The 7,629-nt window shown below is 43.3% G+C and overlaps 1 pseudogene; it reads right to left on the minus strand.

Moving 5' to 3' along the window:
- Nucleotides 1-3,155: 3,155 nt before the first annotated feature.
- LOC118922959 (G kinase-anchoring protein 1-like) lies at nucleotides 3,156-4,161 on the minus strand (annotated as a pseudogene).
- Between the last annotated feature and the right edge of the window lie 3,468 nt (nucleotides 4,162-7,629).

Raw genomic sequence — 7,629 nt, forward strand, 5'->3', positions numbered from 1 at the left:
TTATTATCTCTAGTGACAGCTATTACACCTTAGGAACCCTTCCATCTATAGCAGTCCCTCCAAAATACACTGTAGAGACCATTTGTGGACAGTAAATTCTCTCAGCTTTTGCTTATCTGGAAATTGTTTAATCCTGCCTTCAAATTTAAGTGATAATCTTGCCAGATAAAGTATTCTTGATTTGAGGCCCTTCTGCTTCATTGTATTAAATACATCATGCCACTCCCTTCTGTCCTGTAATGTTTCTGCTGAGAAGTCTGATGATAGCCTGATGGATGTTTCTTTGTATGTGATCTTATTTTTCTCTCTGACTGCTTTTAATAGTCTGTCCTTATCCTTGATCTTTGCTATTTTAATTGCTATGTGTCTTGGTGTTGTCTTCCTTGGATCCATAGTGTTGGGAGATCTGTGCACCTTGATGGCCTGAGGGACTATCTCCTTTCCCAGATTTGGGAAGTTTTCAGCAATTATCTCCTCAAAGACACTTTCTATCCCTTTTTCTTTCTCTTCTTCTGGTACCCCTATAATGAAAATACTATTCTGTTTTGATTGGTCACATAGTTCTCTCAATATTCGTTCATTCTTAGAGATCCTTTTTTCTCTCTGTGCCTCAGTTTATTTGTATTCCTCTTCTATAATTTCTATTTCATTTATCATCTCCATCATATCTAATATGCTTTTAATACCCTCCTTTGTGCCCTTCAATGGTTGTATCTCCAATGAGAATTCTTTCCTGAGTTCTTGAATATTTTTCTGTACCTCTATGAGCATGTTAATGATTTTTATTTTGAACTCCCTTTCAGGAAGATTCATGAGGTCAATTTCACTTGAATCTTTCTCAGGTGTTGTATTCACAATTTTACTTTGAAGCAGATTTATTTGATGTTTCATATTTGTTTATGGCGCCCTCTAGTGCCCAGAAGCTCAACTCTCTGGAGCTGCTCAGCCCCTGTAGCAATGTCGGGCATTGAAGGGGAGCAGTACTGGTGCCTAGGGGGAGGAAAGCTGTTTCCTGCTTCCCGGCTTCTGTGCCTGCCTCCACTGACACAACCAGTGGACTGAGCATACAAGTATAAGCCTCTATGCTTTGCGTTTGGAATTGCTATAGATGGGGCTTCACTCTGGCTGGCCTAACACCAAGGTAGGGTTTGCTGGTTTGCAAGCCAGGTGGCGCTGGCTGGGAGAAAGGTGCAGTAGGCTGTGTATTACAGAGGGGGGTCCTTCAAGCTGTGTAGCCAGCCAGGGAGCTGGAGCACCTGAAGATCCAGAAAGTTCCCAACCTGCTGGGAAGAGTGCACCTGGACAATTTTGTCTACCTGTCCTTTCTCCTGAGCAGTAAGCTGTATGCAATCTTTGCCCCTTTTGCAGCCCTCTTGCTGTTAGGAAGTCTTTCAGACTGCCCACATTTCTTTTGTCCCAGAGCAGCCAGATATGGTCCCTGCTTTCCACAAGTGGCTGGAATCTCAGTCTCTCCAGGAATTCTGCCTTTTGTAGCTTTCCAACCACTTAATCATGAGAGTACCATGAAAAGCACCATGAAATGTAGGTTTGTGCTCCCAGAACAGATCTCCAGATTTAGGTTTTCAGAAATCCCAGGATTCCACTCTCTGCCTGCTCCGTTTCTCTTCCTCCTGCTGGTTAACTGGGATGGGGGAAGGGCTTGGGGCTAGCCAGGCCACGGCTTTGGTATGTTATCCTGTTCCGTGAGGTTTATTCTTTTCTCCAGGTGTATGCAGTCTGGTGCAGCCTTCTTTCCTTTTGATCTTCCAGGATTAGTGGTATTAATTATATTTTTGTATTATATGTTGTTTTAGGAAGAAGTCTCTGTCTCTTCTCTCATGCCACCATCTTTAATCCTAAAACAGAAGAGCTTTTAATTCTCTTTTTACTGATAAGGAATGTGAGGCTTCCAGAGCAAAATTAAATGCTTCAGGCCACATCAAAAATATGCTTTATAATACAGTCAGAATTTCAATCAAATTCTTAGCTGAGTCCCAGCCTCAATTTTTCTTCAGTATCAAAGAATTTAAAGTATTTCTTTCCCCATAGAATTTAAATTCCTAATAGTCACACCCATCCAACTCCACCCATGTCCCTGTCCCCTGACAACTACTAATCTGTTCTGTCTATATAGTTTAGTCAATTTGAAGATGTTCTGTAAATGGAATCACACAAAATGTGCCTTTTGATATAGATTATTTTTTCATTAAGCGTAGTGCCCTTCAGTTCTATCCAACTTGTTGCACATATTGATAATTCTTTTTATTGGTGTTATTTTATTGTAGATATGTTTTCTTAGATTCTGTTTGTCAGTTTGCCATCCATTCATCACAAAGCCAATTATATTACCTGTACTTTCTTATTTTCTGTGTTCTTGGTCCTCTGGCGTTTGGAGGCATTACAGACCTCCCTCCCAGGGCTGGCCAATACTTAGTGATAGCAAGGTCTTGGCCAGAAGCATACTTTTCATATACAAACCAACCAAACCATGCCTTTCATATACAAACATCCCAAGACAATAGTTCCCTTGCCTTGAAACATCCTAGGGCCTGGTACCAGGCAGCTGTAGACTGCTGCTGTGTTAAGAAACACAACTGGGTAAAAAACATTGGCTTTATTCAATGAGTTGTGAATCGGGGACATCCAGTCTAGCCTGTAGAAAGGAGCTAGGACAACTATACCAGGGAGTAGATTTTATAGACAGAAGAGTTCTGGAACAAAGAAGTTGTACTGGTATCTTCTAGGTTATAGCATCTTTCCTTCCATGTTCCATCTTCATCAGTCTTCCAACTCTTCCATATCTCAGGACCACTTCCTGGCTGTGTTCATGAGCTGCCCAATGATCTGTTCCATTGTACCCAATAAGATTTTCTCTTGTTATAATTTATGAATGCTCTTCTTGAAGATACAATGAGAAGTCTGTGACCTGGAGGAAAACCCTCTTCTAATCATGCTGGCACCCCAGTCTCAGATTTCCAGCCTTGAGAACTATGAGCAATAAATTTCTCTTTATAAATAGCAATTTATAATATTTATAATATAAATTTGTATTTATTTTCTACTAAATTTGTGATAAATGTATATTATAAAATATAATGTATAATTTAATATATCTATAATTTATAACAAATGCTGTGGTATTTTGTTAAAGCAACCAAACAAAGGCAGATCTTCAGATTTAAAATATTTTAATGATACTGTGAGAGGTTTGTCTTTTACCCTGACAATTCTTTCATCTTTTAAAAAACTTTTCATTTATTTTTTCCAGTTTTATTAAGATACAATTAACTCTTACCTTTTTCATTTATACCCTGTCATTGAATTGAAGCATTTTCAGCCTTCCTTACTCCTTTTTTGTGCCCTCCCATATTCTAACTATAATTTAGATGCCTTCTCAAGCTCTGCTTCCAGCATTTGGGATGCCATCCTTGTCTCCACTCTTGCCAGTTTTCTTCTGAATTCTTCAGTGCTGGGTTTAACAATGAAAGCTCATGTTGAGCATTACACACGGCATGAGAGAATTGCTGAAGAATTTTCTTAGAAGCACAATTCCTGGGCTCATACGCTTCACTCTCTTGCTGTTCCTTCTTTTCTCTTGTTTTATCATGTGTAGTTGATTTGCTTCCCAAAGTATTTCCAATATTCAAATCTTCACCTTTTCCAGGCTCAGAATTAGAACCACAGTCATTCTCCACTTGTAATAGGACAAAACAGGAAGCAGTGGTGGGAATAGAACTAAGTGCCTCAGAGACCATTGTAAAGATTTTTCTTTTGAAATACTTCTGTCAAGAAGAAGTCATTCATGAATGAAAGCCAGATTTCACCCAGATGCTCAGTTAGATGCTCCAAAATGTATTCTCCCAACATACACAGAGAACAATATAGAGCCAGGTGAGACCTGACTCTGAGCAGAGTAGCAGCTTCTAAAACCTGTCGCTCAAGGGCCCTGTCGCTAGGTTTGCCCTGGCGGGTCTCCCTGCTGCAGCCATGGCCCAAGTGCCAGGGTGTGGGGTCTGATTCAGGTCCCCCAGGCTGAACCCTCAACAGCCGGTGGCAGAGCAGATACACTGCTTTAGGGACTCTGGAGCTGGCACCTGCCTACATTGTTCTTTATGACCCAGCCTTAGAATTCACGTACTTTCATTTCCAACTACAGGCTCAACAAGATTCAAGAGGAGACACAATTGGCTTTCTCTCCCCCTCAAAGCCATATTGAAAGAACATGTGTGAGATGGGGAGATCTTGTGACTATTTGGAAAAAATAAGCAGCCACAACACTTTTGCCAAAAACAAGTATGTTTGAAATAGTTTTTCTTCCCTTGATTTTGGATTTGGTCATGTGACATGCTTTGGCCGAGAAGCCAGCTTCCATCTGGTGTTTCTTGCAACTCTTGTATTAGAACCTCGAGCTATAACGTAAGATGTCTAAAGCGACCATGCTGGTTAAGAAGACCAGACTAGCCCCATGGAAAGACCACATGGGGAAACTCTGATGTTACATGAAATAAGAGAGATGTCCAGCCAGCTCCCAGTTGCTTCCCAGAACTCCACACTGTTTCAGGTTCAGCTCTCATGAAAAACCTGAGCCAGAGCTGTACAGCCAGTCTGTTTCTGAATTCCTGACCCAGAGAAACCATGGAAGATAATCAATGATAGCTGTTGTTTGAAACCATTAAACTTGAGAGACCGAATGTACAGACGATTCCAGCTCATACATGACACATGTCAATAGAACTCTGACCCACAAACTCTGCAGCAACCAACTGGTTTTCAGGAAGGAATCCAAGCTACAACCTTGGCAGCAATCAGATCACAACACCCAGGACTTGTTCGGTGACTGCCTGCTTCCCTGTTTTTTTTTGCCTCGGCTTCCAGTTCAGGACCAACCAGAGAAAGCCATACCAATCCCCAAATCAGTCACATAAAATGCACTGCTCCTAGTTAAGCCCACCTCCGGTTTCTCTATGCCAATAACCTCCAATCAGAGTATGCCTGGAGATGGCCCTTTTCCACTCCTGGTCTCCTGAATGCCATTGAGTCTCTGCCAAACACAAGTGACAGTGGCTGTAATGCCAATAATTTGAAAGAACCCAACGGTGACAAGAGAAAGCATTAATTACATCAATGATATGTAAAGTCTGAAAATATTGCGGGAAGAACACTTAATGTTCAACATTTATGTTAAAAGCGGCTTAGGAAGACAAATATTTATATGAAATGATACAAGCTTAAGTATAGCTATGTCTGAGTGGAGAAATTACAGGTATTGTTTATTCCTGATTATGGATGGCGCGTGAAGGCTCCAGCGTTTTGGGGTTCTGACATCACCTGCAGTGGCCATGCCATACCCCCGCCGTGCCTTGGGCACTGCTTTGGGCACACCCCCAGCCTTCACAGGGGCTTCTAGGAAATGAGGTCCCCCTGCCAAGAGCCGGCAACTCTCTCTCTGCATGGGCAGCGCGGATTGGGCCTTCTTGGCGATGGGGCAGGTGGGCCGAGCAGAACTTCTGCTGGGCTGCTATCTGAGAAGGCACTGTGGTGGCCTGGAGCCTGGGATCCACACAGACAACTGAAAAGGTGAGTCCCCCAGTCTTACGGCCTGAGGGTGGCGGGAATAGCCGGCAGTCTTAGGGCACAGGGAGGTGCAGGGGTCATGCGATGGAGGAAACGCGTTCTTCAATAAAGTTAATGAGCCAGTTAAATATACAGGGTCCTATTAATAGTTTAAGGAACAGCAGAATCACTGGCCCAGCAAGGCCGGTTAGAAGAGATGTTAGCCATGGATTCTATTCAAACCATCCCTGGAACTAAGACTTTTTATTTTCTAACATTTTATTCCTACGCTGGATGTTTTCTTTTACTTTAGCTAGATAGCTCCTAACTATGCCACACTTATTTGCATAAAAACAACAGTCTTCTTGAAGGGCTATACATAAGCCTCCCTGTGACATGAACAGGAGGTCTAGTCCTCTACAATTTTGCAACACCACTTCAGCCAGGGAATCAGTTTGATCTTGCAGCTGAATCATGGTGGTTTCAAACTTCTCCATATCTTGATCAGCTTCCTCTGTTAGGGCAGCGAGCCCTAAGTCTCTTTTTACTAGAGCTGCTGTGCCTACTGCAGCTGATCCGGCTCCACTGAGCCCAACCAGAGCAGGGATCAGTAAAGGGGCAGCCTGTTCCACCTAGGAAATCTCACAGGGGAAACGGAGGTAGCTACCTTTAGTCCCACTATGCACTTTATAACTTTTGTACAATTAAACATTACAGAGTAAAGTACTGTGGAAATGCAGGCTGACTTGAGTCCAGCTAGGAGAGACAGGTAAGCACAGTAAAACAATTTAACAATTACCCAATAGATAATAGAAAGGCTGACTTTTTTGAGGAATAGTCCAGTGCAGGGGTGCAACAGCACAGAGTCCAATGCCCAGAATAAAAGACAGCACTCTGATGAGAGCCAGGATCCATGGCACGCAGGTGTCCATCAGTCAGATGGCAATCGTCAGATGCAGAGGTGGAGAGGATCTGGAGGTCTGGTTGGGCCTCCAACTGATGTGCTTCCTCATCAGGATGATGGGCCCTTTTTACTCTGGAATGACAGATCCCCGGAGTGATGCCTGCAACCTTGAGGGCAGTAGGAGTAGTTAGAACAACAATGTGGGGGCCAGTCTACTGAGATTTGAGGGGGTCTTTTTTCTAATCTTTAACTCAGACTGAGTCCCTAGCCTGGAAGGAATGTACTGTGGTTCCTAGAGAGATCGGGACTCTATGGTATATTGTTATAGTTTATTTAGGGTGGCTTCCAAGACTTGGAGCTGTTCTCTTGCTTCCTTATGTCTTATTTGGTGTAGGTTCCCTGGGAGCCTTCCTGAACATGGGGGTAATTACTGATATACTAATTCAAAAGGGAAAAATAAACCTTGAGTTCCAAGTGTGCAGCGAGCATGCAGGAGAGGGGCAGTGAATCTGACCACGGGAGGCCAGTTTCTTAGTAAAATTTAGCTAGGGTTCTTTTGAGGGTGCAATTCATTCACTCTACTTTCCCTGAACTCTGTCACCTTTATGCAGTGTGAAGTTTCCAGGAAATATTGAGGGATTCAGTTAACGTTTGCACTACATCTGCTACAAAGGCAGGCCCATTGTCACTGGATTGTGGACGGTAGGCCAAACCAGGGCACAATTTCTCTCAGGAGGACTTTGGCTACCTCCCGGCTTCGTTCTCTTCTGGGTGGGGAGGCTTCGACCCAGCCAGAGTTATGTACACACTATTACTAGGAGGTATCTGAGTCCCCTGCTTGGCTGGACATCCGTGAAGTCTATCTCAAGGTCTTCAAAGGGAGCAACTCCCATTCTTTGGACACCAGGTGGGAGTCATGGGACAGATCAAGCATTATTTCTGCAACAAGTTTCACACTGTCTACTCACTGCTCAGCAGAGTGCTGGTGACTGGCTGATGTAGTATTGCTTTTTGAGGAGGGCCTCCAGGGAAGTGTTCCCAGGTGGGTGAGCTGGTGCTATTTGCTGACTAGTTGCTCTCTGGTTGCAGGTGGGACAAAGATACGTCTGTCTGGCAACATCCACCATCCGTTTTCAGTTAAAGTGGCTCCTTCAGTTATGGCCCAATCTTTC

Source organism: Manis pentadactyla, chromosome 12, assembly GCF_030020395.1.
Source record: "Manis pentadactyla isolate mManPen7 chromosome 12, mManPen7.hap1, whole genome shotgun sequence".
NCBI lineage: Eukaryota > Metazoa > Chordata > Mammalia > Pholidota > Manidae > Manis > Manis pentadactyla.